General features: G+C 43.7%; 1 long non-coding RNA gene across 1 annotated transcript in view; it reads left to right on the plus strand.

Moving 5' to 3' along the window:
• The first annotated feature begins 1551 nt into the window (after nucleotides 1-1551).
• LOC120997041 overlaps nucleotides 1552-15731 on the plus strand; it is a 20062-nt gene continuing 5882 nt past the window's right edge. The window contains exon 1 of the long non-coding RNA XR_005778051.1: nucleotides 1552-1653. This is a non-coding gene — a long non-coding RNA (uncharacterized LOC120997041). The remainder of the gene's footprint in view (nucleotides 1654-15731) is intronic.

Consider the following 15731-nt stretch of genomic DNA (forward strand, 5'->3'; position numbering starts at 1 on the left):
ATGTATTGGCTCCAATGAGCCAAGTTATTACTTCGCGAAGTCTCGCGAGGCTTTGTGTAATAACTTTTTGAATAAATTATTACTGTAAAAAACCTTGTGACCGAACTCGGGGGGACCTATAGTGATTTGTTTGTGGGTGCAATACACCGGCTTTGTACCCCTGACACAGAAATATAATAATTAATCTGGCTGTTAATTCTGTGGGTGACCTATAGCGATTTTTTTGAGGGTTTCGGGATTTGTACCCCAGACAAAAAAATATATAATAGTTAATCTGTCTGTTAGTTCGGTGGGTGACATATACCCATTTTTTTGTGTGAGGTACACCTGCATTGCATCTGTGACAGGGAAATTAATAAAGTTAAGTTTGGTGGGTGACCTCAAAGGATGAGGAAAGCATCAAATAATGGACGTGGCCCAGGTCGTGGTGCTGCTGGTGGAGCTCCTGTTGCAGGGAGAGGACGTGGTCGATCTGTGCCAGCTACACGCACAAGTAAAACACCTTCCTTAGGTGCACGTAGGCGACAGAACGTTCAGCGTTATTTTGTAGGCCCGAATACCGGTGTACAAATGGTGAGGCCAGAACAAATATAGGCGGTAGTAGATTGGGTGGCTGACAGTGCCTCCAGTTCCTTCACATTGTCTCCCACCCAATCCCCTGCTGAAAGATCAGAGTTGGCACCTGCAGCCCATGGGCATCTGACTTTCACCTCACCCCTTGCAAATCAGGCAAGTAGCGGAACTTCGGCCTTCCCGCTCACCGCCTCATATGCGAGGTGCCCACAAGGTGGAACTCCACCTTGCAGATACTGGAGAGACTGTGCGAGCAGTGCCATCCTTAATCCCATCACTGGAGCGTGATCGGAAGATGCGCGAGTACAAGCGCACGCTGGTAGATGTGCTGCTGATGGCATTCCCACCTGACAGCAGGGGCTCAGTGGAAGCACAAGATGAAGGCAGAGGAGGAGGAAGAAGTCGCCAACTCAGCTGGGGCACAGCCAGCACCTTCAAAAGAAACCTGAAAACCCACCTCTTCAGACAAGCCTACAACCAGTGACTCTCCTGCCTCTATACCGCCATGACCAACATCACCCGCACCTACTGTGTCCTTCTCCCATACCATGTAGATTGTAAGCCCTCACAGGCAGGGCCCTCTCTCCTTCTGTTCCAGTTTGTAACTCGTCTTGTTTATGATTAGTGCAATCGTCTGTATTATATATGTATGCCTCTTCTCATATTTACAGCGCTATTAAATGAATGGGACTTTAATAATAAATAATAATAATAATGGCCAAAATGTGGAAAAGCTTTGTCAGCACGCCACAACAACCAGCACCACCAGCTGATACAGAACGTATTAGCAGGAGGCAACATTTCAGCAACATGGTGGAACAGTATGTGTGCATACGCTTACACATACTGAATGATGGGTCTGCCCTAGGGTTGAGCGAACCAGAACTGTAAAGTTCGGGATCGTACCGAGCTTTAGGGTTTTTTGTACCCGGACCCGAACCCAAACATTTTCGTAAAAGTTCGGGTTCGATTTCGGTGTTTGTCAGAACTATTCGGTATAAATAAAGTCCATAAGTATAAGGCCTATATAAGATGTATGGACATGAGCCTAAAAGACAACCATTTTGTCTTATTTTAAAAGTGCAGGGTGAGTTCAAGATTTTAACTCAGAATTAATAACCTAAGATTAACAATCTGTACCAAAGTGTTTACCCAAGTCTGTTTTTGTGAGAAGGAGACGTCCCAAGGTCTAATGAAAAGTAATTGCCTAGATAAGACAATGTATTAGACAGGTGCTGAGTTTTGATGATTTTCAGTGAATAGAAAGACTCTAATCTTTCTTTGGGGTTTTTATATTAAGCAATGTATGAGTAGATTGATTTTTATATCATCAATTTAAATACGTGTGTTGTACTGTATATACACTCACCTAAAGAATTATTAGGAACACCTGTTCTATTTCTCATTAATGCAATTATCTAGTCAACCAATCACATGGCAGTTGCTTCAATGAATTTAGGGGGGTGGTCCTGGTCAACACAATCTCCTGAACTCCAAAATGAATGTCAGAATGGGAAAGAAAGGTGATTTAAGCAATTTTGAGCGTGGCATGGTTGTTGGTGCCAGACGGGCAGGTCTGAGTATTTCACAATCTGCTGAGTTACTGGGATTTTCACGCACAACCATTTCTAGGGTTTACAAAGAATGGTGTGAAAAGGGAAAAACATCCAGTATGCGGCAGTCCTGTGGGTAAAAAGGCCTTGTGGATGCTAGAGGTCAGAGGAGAATGGGCCGACTGATTCAAGCAGATAGAAGAGCAACGTTGACTGAAATAACCACTCGTTACAACCGAGGTATGCAGCAAAGCATTTGTGAAGCCACAACACGCACAACCTTGAGGCTGATGTGCTACAACAGCAGAAGACCCCACCGGGTACCACTCATCTCCACTACAAATGTGAAAAAGAGGCTACAATTTGCACGAGCTCACCAAAATTGGACTGTTGAAGACTGGAAAAATGTTGCCTGGTCTGATGAGTCTCGATATCTGTTGAGACATTCAAATGGTAGAGTCTGAATTTGGCGTAAACAGAATGAGAACATGTATCCATCCTCTAATGGTTACTTCCAGCAGGATAATGCACCATGTCACAAAGCTCGAATCATTTCAAATTGGTTTCTTGAACATGACAATGAGTTCACCGTACTAAAATGGCCCCACAGTCACCAGATCTCAACCCAATAGAGCATCTTTGGGATGTGGTGGAATGGGAGCTTCGTGCCCTGGATGTACATCCCTCAAATCTCCATCAACTGCAAGATGCTATCCTATCAATATGGGCCAACATTTCTAAAGAATGCTATCATCACCTTGTTGAATCAATGCCATGTAGAATTAAGGCAGTTCTGAAGGCAAAAGGGGGTCCAACACCGTATTAGTATGGTGTTCCTAATAATTCTTTAGGTGAGTGTATAAGAGTGTGGTCCTTATAGATATATTCAGTTTTAAGGTTAGAAATGAGGTACAGATTCCTCTGTCATTTTTTGAATTTCTCTCAAAGTAAAGGACAAATGAATGATTTCTTTCCTGAAGGTTTCTTGAATGGAGAAATGTGGACACAGGTGATCATAAACAAACCCTGTCTTTTCCCCAGAACAATGACTTGAGTATGGTCATGTGTATCTTGATTTAATTAGGTCTGGTCAAAAGATTAAGGGATATGCGAGGTGTTTGACTAAATACAAAAGTCATTGTCTATTCAAGATCTCCTCAAGGTTGTGTCTGAAACCTTAGTTAAAATGTAATGCTAGTAAATAAATAAGAGAAATAATAAGTGCCTCGATTTTTGTATGGAGTACTAGTGCCATCTAGTGTTAGGGTAACATAAAGATCTAGGGTGTATTTTCCCTAGAGGGAGGTTCTATTAATTATAAAGTGAGGTCATTAGTTAATGATAAAACTTGGCCAAGCCCTTTCTAAGAGAGGATAAAAAGATGTTATGGGCTGACAGAAAGGATCTCTCGCTCTCTAACTACCATCAAGGGACGATCATCAGGAAACCATCAAAAGGGAGAAGACCAGATCCAGCCCTGACCACCTTTTCAGTCATTGGAGGCAGCCATCTTAGAACCATTGAAACTGATTTCTGCTAGCTGACATTTTGGTATAGTATAACCTTACCTATATTTTATAGGATAATTAATTAATATAATACATATATATATATATATATATATATATATATATATATATATATATATATTCAATTAACCATACCTTGTGTATAGTATCTGTTTTGGAATAAGATTAGGATGTACCTGCAGCATCATCCTAAAAATTAATCCAATACAGGGAGATTGAAAATATACTGGTGAAAACACGGTATTATCTCCAAGGAATTGAATTCAGTTCTAGACCGGTACGGTTGATTATATATATATATAAATATCTGTATAGATAAAAGATAAACCAGATTTGGGTTTAATCAGACATTTGTCGGCTGAGAGAAATCAAGTATTAAATTGATCTAAAATATAATTGAGGGGTATCAGTATAAGAAGGCATGTGAATTGTGTAGATATATATTCTCAATTATTCTTGACTTTCTCCCTATTTTGCATATCATTGATTGAATTTTATTAACACCAATTTTATTATATATTATTTTGCACTATAAATTGTATTAATAAATTACATATATATTTTGTCTGTAACTGGGAATCAGTCGGTAACTGAGAATCAGTCTTCATGTCATAGCAGAGAATCAGGCTTCACGTCACCCACCACTGGAACAGTCCATTGTCAGATATTTAGGCCCAGGCACCCAGGCAGAGGAGAGAGGTCCCATAGCAGAGATTCAGGCTTCATGTCAGCAGAGAATCAGTCTTCATGTCATAGCAGAGAATCATGCTTCACGTCACCCAACATTGGAACAGTCCATTGTCATATAATTTAGGCCCCGGCACCCAGACAGAGGAGAGAGGTCCCATAACATAGAATCTGGCTTCATGTCAGCAGAGAATCAGTCTTCATGTCATAGCAGAGAATCAGGCTTCACGTCACCCACCACTGGAACAGTCCATTGTCACATATTTAGGCCCAGGCACCCTGGCAGAGGAGAGAGGTCCCATAGCAGAGAATCTGACTTCATGTCAGCAGAGAATCAGTCTTCATGTCATAGCAGAGAATCATGCTTCACGTCACCCAACATTGGAACAGTCCATTGTCATATAATTTAGGCCCAGGCACCCAGGCAGAGGAGAGAGGTCCCATAACAGAGATTCAGGCTTCATGTCAGCGACTCAGCAGAGAACCAGTCTTCATGTCATAGCAGAGAATCAGGCTTCATGTCACCCACCACTGGAACAGGCCACTTCAATCTTGGCCTGAATTTGTATAGTTAGTTGTTGAAATAGCAAAGCAATTAGAAAAAGCAAAATATTAAAATGTTGAGCAGGCATATGAAATTGATAAATTTCAAAAAGACCTATCTGAAATGGAAATTAAGGCGGCCACGGTTTCTGGTGAATTAACACAATGGTCTGCTAAATTATCAGAATATAATGACAGAGACAATCAACAGCAAGAGGTAATAAGAACTCTGGAATGGAAATTAAGTCATGCTACTAATGAATTGTCTAAATGTCTATTGTCTATGGTGGATCTAGATGAGGAATGTAAAAAGTTGTATAAGGACAATAGAGATTTACAAACAGAGTTAGATAACAGGGATCTTGACCCATTACAATTCAGACAGCCTAAGGATTCTATTAGAGTGAAGGTAAAATATTCCAGGGGGGAATCAGATGCAGAAAGTAAATATGACAACCCCTTTAATGGAGAAGAGCTAATGTCTCTGAGAGAACATTCTCTTCCTAAATTAAAACCGATTTCACCTCCTAGGTTCTCTAAAAGTTTAGTACAGAGAGATTATCAACTAATGATAGACTCTACTAAAGTGATCAAGTTTCTCAAGGAAACTGTGGGTCAATTTGCTAAAAAGGGATCACCCTCCATAATAAGTCATTTGGAAATATATGAGGAGGCCATGAAAACTTTACATTTAGAACAGGACATACAGAAACTTGAATTTATTACCTGGGTATTCGAACCAAAACACCGGTATTTCTTTAATTCCCTTAGAGATATGGGTAGGGATTCTTGGTCAGATGTGGTCGCAGAAATAAAAACTGAATTTGGTCCCTATAAGTCCACTACTGCTGCAAGTAGGGCCTTATTTACCCTGAAATGTAGACCTAATCAAAGTCCCAGGGATTTTTTGTCAGTCCTCAAAAATGCCTATAGTTTGTCCGAAAAAGATCCCAATTTTGAAAGTAGTGAATTCATCCAGTTATTTTATGATGCTTTGCCCAATAAAATAAAATTTATTTTGGCCAGGGATTACCATCCTAGAAAGACTCTGGATTGGTTACTCACTGAGAGTACAACTCTGTATGCTGCAATACAAAATAGCGATGAGTCTCCTGATAGGAAATTTAAAAGAGCGAGTGAGGAAATAGCAGAAACTCAGAAAAAAAGAGATAAGGGAAAATTTGAGAGCCCTAAAAGGAGTTATGCTGAAGTGTTGAAAACTCCTAGACCTTCCCAGCCAAATAAAATTCAGCCTAGGCCAGATGGGAATAAGGGTCCAAATGTTGCTGAAAAGAACCCTAACCACCAGAAGGAGTTTAGAAATAGACGGTTCCCTCCTTTTCAAAGATATCAAAATAATTATTATAGGGGATATCAGCGTAGGCCAGAAAGGGCTCAAAGTGGTTCTGAGTCAGATGGTTCTGGGAGGTCACAATCATATCGGTCCCAAAATCAATCTCCCAAAGATTATGGGAGAAAGAGATGTAACCTATATGATCGAATGGATCAAATCCAAAATCAGTTTGGTATGTTGATGCAACGGATGGAGGAATTGTCTAAAACCATCACTGCTAACCCTAAAAATCATTTTTTAGGGGTAACCCCTCCTGTAGAGAGTCCTCCCCAAATATAAAGGAGGAGAAGCAGGTAAGTATGTCAAATGTTGCAGAGGTTGATGACTTAAATGTATCTGAGATGGAGCAATCTAATGTAATTGTCTTTCCCCATAAAAGGAATTTAACCCTTACAAAGCCACACGGCAAGGGGGAGGGGAAACCTGTTTGTTCTGTCTTACAGCACACAAAGTCTTCAGCTGCACAGATGAAGGTATACGATCCTGCTAATAAAAGGGAGGAGGAGGAGGAGTCGAGGACAAGTATAAATGCTAAGCAGGAAAACAATTTCAATAATCATTCCAAATATCTTTGTTCCATACAGGAAATAGAAAATAGATATTATATGAAAGTTGAATTATTTGATAATTTCCCACCAATAATAGCCTTGATAGATACAGGTAGCCAAGCAACTTTATTATCTTTAAAGTACTTCCAACAATTGCAGGATGTATCTTCTAATAGGTATAAGTTAAAAGGTTTTAATGCTAACCTGGTAAGTGTCTCAGGCAATGCCCTCAAGGTTTTAGGTAAAGCTTGGCTGGATTTTAAAGTAGGAAACAAAGTAATTAGCCATCCTACATTGATTGTGGATATGCCCATTGATAGATTAATTATTGGCATCAATTTCCTGAAAAGATTAAGCCCAGTTATTGATTTTGTTAATAAGGTGATATGGTCTCAAGTGAGGATGCCCATTAATTATGCACAATCACAATCCTATCACAATAGGCGTAACTGTCATGTGATAGAGGAAAGGCCGGATTCCATTGAGGTACATTTCCGAAATAGCAAAGTCCCTGATGTCTCTTTCCTGCAAACCACTCAAAATTCCACTATAGGTGAACAGGAAGATAACACCATATGTGTGTCTCCTGAACGAGTAAAAGATGTCTGTTTGGAAGGGGATGTTCTTACAATCCACCTACACCCAGAAACTACTGACCCTACTGAGTTTAATGGTCACGAACAATTCCTAGTGGGAATGGAAAAGGTGGATGATGAGATGTTCTTCCCAGTACAGGTGAATGACTTAGGAAGAACTAAGAGGGCTAAATTAGATTTGCGCCATGAAAATAGTTATATTAGTAGGGATCTACTAAATCAAGTGGCACATTCTAAAGTGATTCGATATCCAAATCCACAGGATAATTGGATACATGACTTGGATAATGATCATGATAATCATAATATAATTGCAAAATGTATATTAACCATTTCTATTGCAGGAAAATCGGCTACTCATTTATTCCTGGTGCTTGATGAACCCAGATATCCCATGTACATTGGCAACGATATTTTACATCGTTTTGCCATCCATGTGGATATAGTGAATTCTACATTGTGGACAAGATTAAAAGGGAATCCTGATGGTTTTATGGATGAACATGAAGCACTCAAGTCATCCCAGACACTGCCTTATGCAGTCAATGTATTAGTGCCATGAGATATAATAATCCCTCCAGGTACTAGTAATTTCCTGTTATCCATTCAGGTGTCAAAAGGCCAAAAATTAAAGAAATGTGATGCATTGATATGCCTATCAAACAGAATGCAACAATTAGGTATTTCAGTAAATCATACCCCTATGGAGAATTTACAAACCTTTAAAACCCAAATAATTGTGAATAATGGTATGCCAAATGAAGTCCATTTGTCTAAAGACACTATCATTGGTATGGCATTAGATTCAGATTATTATACGTTTGGGTTTCAGAATGTAATTATTGGCCTAATACCTGAATCGTATCTAACAGAAGAACAATTGGTTGAACAAACATTTTATTCTTCTCCTGAAGGATTGTTCACTAGAGTTGAGCGAACACCTGGATGTTCGGGTTCGAGAAGTTCGGCCGAACTTCCCGGAAATGTTCGGGTTCGGGATCCGAACCCGACCCGAACTTCGTCCCAAACCCGAACCCCATTGAAGTCAATGGGGACCCAAACTTTTCGGCACTAAAAAGGCTGTAAAACAGCCCAGGAAAGGGCTAGAGGGCTGCAAAAGGCAGCAAAATGTAGTTAAATCCCCTGCAAACAAATGTGGATAGGGAAATGAATAAAAATAAAAATAAAATAAATAAAAATTAACCAATATCAATTGGAGAGAGGTCCCATAGCAGAGAATAAGGCTTCATGTCAGCAGAGAATCAGTCTTCATGTCATAGCAGAGAATCAGGCTTCACGTCACCCAAAACTGGAACAGTCCATTGTCAGATATTTAGGCCCCGGCACCCAGGCAGAGGAGAGAGGTCCCATAACATAGAATCTGTCTTCATGTCAGCAGAGAATCAGTCTTCATGTCATAGCAGAGAATCATGCTTCACGTCACCCAATATTGGAATAGTCCATTGTCATATAATTTAGGCCCCGGCACCCAGACAGAGGAGAGAGGTCCCATAACAGAGATTCAGGCTTCATGTCAGCAGAGAATCAGTCTTCATGTCATAGCAGAGAATCAGGCTTTACGTCACCCACCACTGGAACAGTCCATTGTCAGATATTTAGGCCCAGGCACCCAGGCAGAGGAGAGAGGTCCCATAGCAGAGAATCTGTCTTCATGTCAGCAGAGAATCAGTCTTCATGTCATAGCAGAGAATCATGCTTCACGTCACCCACCATTGGAACAGTCCATTGTCAGATATTTAGGCCCAGGCACCCAGGCAGAGGAGAGAGGTCCCATAGCAGAGATTCAGGCTTCATGTCAGCAGAGAATCAGTCTTCATGTCATAGCAGAGAATCATGCTTCACGTCACCCAACATTGGAACAGTCCATTGTCAAATAATTTAGGCCCCGGCACCCAGACAGAGGAGAGAGGTCCCATAACATAGAATCTGGCTTCATGTCAGCAGAGAATCAGTCTTCATGTCATAGCAGAGAATCAGGCTACACGTCACCCACCACTGGAACAGTCCATTGTCACATATTTAGGCCCAGGCACCCAGGCAGAGGAGAGAGGTCCCATAGCAGAGAATCTGGCTTCATGTCAGCAGAGAATCAGTCTTCATGTCATAGCAGAGAATCATGCTTCACGTCACCCAACATTGGAACAGTCCATTGTCATATAATTTAGGCCCCGGCACCCAGACAGAGGAGAGAGGTCCCATAACAGAGATTCAGGCTTCATGTCAGCGACTCAGCAGAGAACCAGTCTTCATGTCATAGCAGAGAATCAGGCTTCATGTCACTCACCACTGGAACAGGCCACTGTCAGATATTTTTAGGCCCCGGGCACCCAGACAGCGGAGAGGTTCATTCAACTTTGGGTTGCCCCGCAATATAATGGTAAAATGAAAATAAAAATAGGATTGAATGAGGAAGTGCCCTGGAGTACAATAATATATGGTTAAGGGTAGGTCGTTAATGTCTAATCTGCACAAGGGATGGACAGGTCCTGTGGGATCCATGCCTGGATCATTTATATGAACGTCAGCTTGTCCACATTGGCTGTAGACAGGCGGCTGCGTTTGTCTGTAATGACGCCCCCTGCCTTGCTGAATACACGTTCAGACAAAATGCTGGCCGCCGGGCAGGCCAGCACCTCCAAGGCATAAAAGGCTAGCTCTGGCCACGTTTACAATTTGGAGACCCAAAAGTTGAATGGGGCCGAACCATCAGTCAGTACGTGGAGGGGTGTGCACAGGTACTGTTCCACCATGTTAGTTAAATGTTGCCTCCTGCTAACACGTTCCGTATCAGGTGGTGGTGCAGTTAGCTGTGGCGTGGTGACAAAACTTTTCTACATCTCTGCCATGCTAACCCTGCCCTCCAAGGAGCTGGCCGTGACACAGCTGCGTTGGCGACCTCTTGCTCCTCCTCTGCCTTCGCCTTGGGCTTCCACTTGTTCCCCTGTGACATTTGGGAATGCTCTCAGTAGCGCGTCTACCAACGTGCGCTTGTACTCGCTCATCTTACTATCACGCTCCAGAATAGTTCTGGGATGCCCTTCTGGGAGAAATATTTCCTTCCGGGGACCTTCCATTTAACATTTAGTGCAAGGAAGCATACCAGATGAACGCGATGAAGGCACGTTGGAAAGTGGAGTGGAGGACAACTGGGAGGAGAGAGGAGAAGGAAAAGTAGAAGAGGCAGGATATGGAGCACCGGGAGTGTGGCTTTGTGGGTTCTGATGGTGTTGCTTCCACTGGGCTCAGTGATGGGAGGCCAGGTGCCTTCTTAAGGCGGTCGTCTCTAGGTGAGTGTTGGGCTTACCGCGACTTATGCGTTGACAGCACAGGCTGCAGATGGCAACACTATTGTCAGCAGCGGACATGTTAAAAAAAAAGCCCACACTGCGGAGCCATGTGCCAACATCCTGGAAGCGCCAGATGTGACCGTGCATGGGGATGGCTCGTTCCAGATACATTACCAGTCTGCTTTTTGCCTCCTGTGCACTGTAAGTTCTGCCTGCTTCTACTCTTTCTCCTCCCTATCTGCTGCTCCGTCTCTCTCTGAACTCCCCTCTTCTTTCTCTCTTGTGGGCACCCACGTGACGTCCATCGACACGTCATTATCGTCACTTTCACCACCACTGACATTAGAGATCTCAGAGTAGGCAGCAACAGTGGGGACCACTCTCCTTGGGCTGATCTGGGTACTGTCGTCAGACTGCTGGGTGGCTACCGCTGATACCTCCTCTTCCTGATCCAATGCCAAGAATGGCTGCGCATCGGTATGGTCTTGTAATGGATGGGAAAATAATTCCTGTGACTCGAGTGGAGGGGATATGGTGGTGGTGGTAGTTTCTTTGGGGGTGCACACAGCAGAGATTGAAGAGGGTGCAGATAGAGAGGATGAGGAGGGTGCAGAAGCGGAAAGCTGAGTGAGCCACTCAACGATCTCTGGTGCGTCCTTTGACGTAATCACACACACCTTCTGCAACTTCCCACTTAGGCTCCGGCTTGGTGCACCTGCCTGACCCCTACCACCCCTGCGGAATGGCCTGCCTCTTCCTCTTCCTGCCACTTTCAAAATGACCCTGTGATAAAAGTCCCTATAGAAGAGCAGTATTTGTGGAAGAAGGTATGTCACTCCCCTTCTTCAATCAATTTTTTTGGGGGGCAACTGGTAAATCACACCAGTAGAAATTATTTGTTCCAATAATGTTTGTCACTCTGTGTGGCTTCAGTATTGCAGCAGAACCGCACACAACTGCTGCACAATACAAATGCACTATAATATACTTTCTATGTTAGAAAGTATATTATAAGTATATTACACCCCTCAGTAAGTCACACCTATCCATAGCACACCTATACCAGTCCGTAGACAAATGCTGCACTACCTAAATGCACTATATAGAAAGTATATTATTGGTATATAACACCCCTGCTTTAATCATTTTTTTTGGGGGGGGGGCAACTGGTAAATCCCACCAGTAGAAATTATTTGTTCCAATAATGTTTGTCACTCTGTGTGGCTGCAGTATCGCAGCAGAACCGCACACAGCTGCTGCACAATACAAATGCACTATAATATACTTTCTATGTTAGAAAGTATATTATAAGTATATTACACCCCTCAGTAAGTCACACCTATCGATAGCACACCTATACCAGTCCTTAAAATGACTTTTGTGGCCCTATAAGCTAGCATTTGGTGTCCCTAACAGTCTGTCCCTACTGCACACAGCAACCTCTCCCTACACTGGCAGAAGACTGAATGTAAAATGGTGGCCAGATCAGGTTTATTTATAAGGTAGGAGGTATGTCCGTGTGCTGAAATGTCTCAATTGGCTGTCCTGTACCACCTGATGAATGTGTCAAGGGTCAAAGTTCTTCACAATGTAAAAGAATACGGTGGGCACGAATATCGCCATATGTTCGCCCTGTTCGCGAACGAGCAAAGTTTGCCGTAAAACAACCGCCGGGCGAACCGCAAGGCCATCTCTACTGGCCGAAAGTAAAATTGGTATCCAGTGACCGCCTAATGTACCTCTAGCCACATCATCACATGTTTTTTTCTGTCAGGTGAATGCCTAATTTTTGGGGGCTAAATAAAAATTTTCTAGGCTCCAGCACGGTACATTTTTGAGAGTTTCCCTTTAAGATGCATAAAAATGGCCCCTGATTAAAATGCATATTTTTTGTGGGAATTTTTGCCAATGATCCTCCTGTGGTATATCACTGTCTGTGTTGTGGGACTATTTGAGCACTTCTAGTAAGTATTTGGTGGCTGAAAATATGACCTGATGGATTTTCAGGTTCGCCTGCCATTAAAGTTAATGGGGCCCACCACGAACGAGCGGTTCGCGAACATTTGATTGCAAACTTGCATTCGCAAAATGTCCCGGCCACTGTTTGTCCATCACTAATTCCTACGTCTTATTTGCCCTTTTATGGTGTAGATATATGTTCTAAAGCATTTTTTGGCTTGTGGGAAAAAAGGGCTTATTAGTAGGGATGAGCGAACCCGAACTGTATAGTTCGGGTTCGTACCGAATTTTGGGGTGTCCGTGACACGGACCCGAACCCGAACATTTTCGTAAAAGTCCGGGTTCGGGTTCGGAGCTTTCTTGGCGCTTTTTAAAAGGCTGCAAAGCAGCCAATCAACAAGCGTCATACTACTTGCCCCAAGAGGCCATCACAGCCTTGCCTACTATTGGCATGGCTGTGATTGGCCAGTGCAGCATGTGACCCAGCCTCTATATAAGCTTGGGTCACGTAGCGCTGCACGTCACTCTGCTGATTCAAGCATAGGGAGAGGTTGCTGCTGCGACGTTAGGGCGAGATTAGGCAGATTAACTCCTCCAAAAGACTTCATTCTGTGATCGATCTCCAGCTGTGGATCATTGAAGTGCTAATATCGAATTGCTCACTTTTTTTAGGCTGCCCAGAGCGTTTTTATATCACTTTTTTCTGGGGTGATCGGCGGCCATTTTGTGGCTTGTGGTGCGCCAGCACAAGCTATCACCAAGTGTATTTAACCATCAATAGTGTGGTTATTTTTTGCTATATCCTACATCAGCTGCAGGCTGAGCCTATGTCACCGAAGTGCATTTAACCATCAACAGTCTGGTTATTTTTTGGCCATATACTACATCTGGTGCAGGCTGAGACTGTGTCACCCAAGTGCATTTAACCATCAATAGTGTGGTTATTTTTTGGCCATATACTACATCAGGGGCAAGTTGAGCCTGTCACCCAGCGCCTAAAAAATAGACCTGACATTTCTATTCAACCAAATCAGTACTGTTTTAGCTGGTCAAGTTATTTTTAGTGACCGTAAAAGCACAGTTTTTGTTCTGGGTTGAAAAACTATTCCCAAATTTGCCATTCTCAAAATAAGTAGTTTCTGCTATATCAGGCCTACTTGAAATCTATCCCAAAAAGGATATCTTAGATTCAAGGTGCTGATAGTGTCATTCAGAAAAACTTAACACACACGCTACCGTGCAGATACAAGTCTAATTCTGTGATTAAACCTATACCTGTCACACAGCGCAAAAAAAAAACAGGCCTCACATTTCTATTCAACCAAATCTGTACTGTTTTAGCTGGTCAAGTTATTTGTAGTGACCTTAAAAGCACAGTTTTTGTTCTGGGTTGAAAAACTATTCCCAAATTTGCCATTCTCAAAATTGTGGTGAACGGGAACAATGAGGAAAACATCTTATAAGGGAAGCAGACGCGGACGTGGACATGGTTGTGGTGGTGTTAGTGGACCCTCTGGTGCTAGGAGAGGACGTGGCAGTTCTGCCACAGCCACACGTCCTAGTGAACCAACTACCTCAGGTCCCAGTAGCCAGCAGAATTTACAGCGATATTTGGTGGGGCCCAATGCCGTTCTAAGGATGGTAAGGCCTGAGCAGGTACAGGCATTAGTCAATTGGGTGGCCGACAGTGGATCCAGCACGTTCACATTATCTCCCACCCAGTCTTCTGCAGAAAGCGCACAGATGGCGCATGAAAACCAAGCCCATCGGTCTGTCACATCACCCCCATGCATATCAGGGAAACTGTCTGAGCCTCAAGTTATGCAGCAGTCTCTTATGCTGTTTGAAGACTCTGCTGCCAGGGTTTCCCAAGGGCATCCACCTAGACCTTCCCCAGGGGTGGAAGAGATAGAATGCACTAACGCACAACCACTTATTTTTCCTGATGATGAGGACATGGGAATACCACCTCAGCACGTCTCTGATGATGACGAAACACAGGTGCCAACTGCTGCGTCTTTCTGCAGTGTGCAGACTGAACAGGAGGTCAGGGATCAAGACTGGGTGGAAGACGATGCAGGGGACGATGAGGTCCTAGACCCTACATGGAATGAAGGTCGTGCCACTGACTTTCACAGTTCGGAGGAAGAGGCAGTGGTGAGACCGAGCCAACAGCGTAGCAAAAAACAAAGAGGGAGCAGTGGGCAAAATCAGAACACCCGCCGCCAAGAGACTCCGCCTGCTACTGACCGCCGCCATCTGGGACCGAGCACCCCAAAGGCAGCTTCAAGGAGTTCCCTGGCATGGCACTTCTTCAAACAATGTGCTGACGACAGACTTAACGTTCTGAACCTTAGCACAACCTGCATGACCAGGCACCTGCATGCAAAGCATGAACTGCTGTGGAGTAAACACCTTAAAAACAAGGAAGTCACTCAGGCTCCCCCTGCTACCTCTTCTGCTGCTGCCGCCGCCTCAGCCTCTTCCTCCGCCTCTGGAGGGACGTTGGCACTTGCCGCCCAGCAAACATGGGATGTACCACCAACACCACCACCTGCGTCACCAAGCATCTCAACCATGTCACACGGCAGCGTTCAGCTCTCCATCTCACAAACATTTGAGAGAAAGCGTAAATTCCCACCTAGCCACCCTCGATCCCTGGCCCTGAATGCAGCATTTCTAAACTACTGGCCTATGAAATGCTGTCATTTAGGCTGGTGGACACAGACAGCTTCAAACAGCTCATGTCGCTTGCTGTCCCACAGTATGTTGTTCCCAGCCGGCACTACTTCTCCAAGAGAGCCGTGCCTTCCCTGCACAACCAAGTGTCCGATAAAATCAAGTGTGCACTGCGCAACGCCATCTGTGGCAAGGTCCACCTAACCACAGATACGTGGACCAGTAAGCACGGCCAGGGACGCTATATCTCCCTAACTGCACACTGGGTAAATGTAGTGGCGGCTGGGCCCCAGGCGGAGAGCTGTTTGGCGCACGTCCTTCCGCCGCCAAGGATCGCAGGGCAACATTCTTTGCCTCCTGTCTCCTCCTCCTCCTACTCAGCTTCCTCCTCCTCTTCTTCCA

This window comes from Bufo bufo, chromosome 4 (genome assembly GCF_905171765.1).
Source record: "Bufo bufo chromosome 4, aBufBuf1.1, whole genome shotgun sequence".
Taxonomy (NCBI): Eukaryota; Metazoa; Chordata; class Amphibia; order Anura; family Bufonidae; genus Bufo; species Bufo bufo.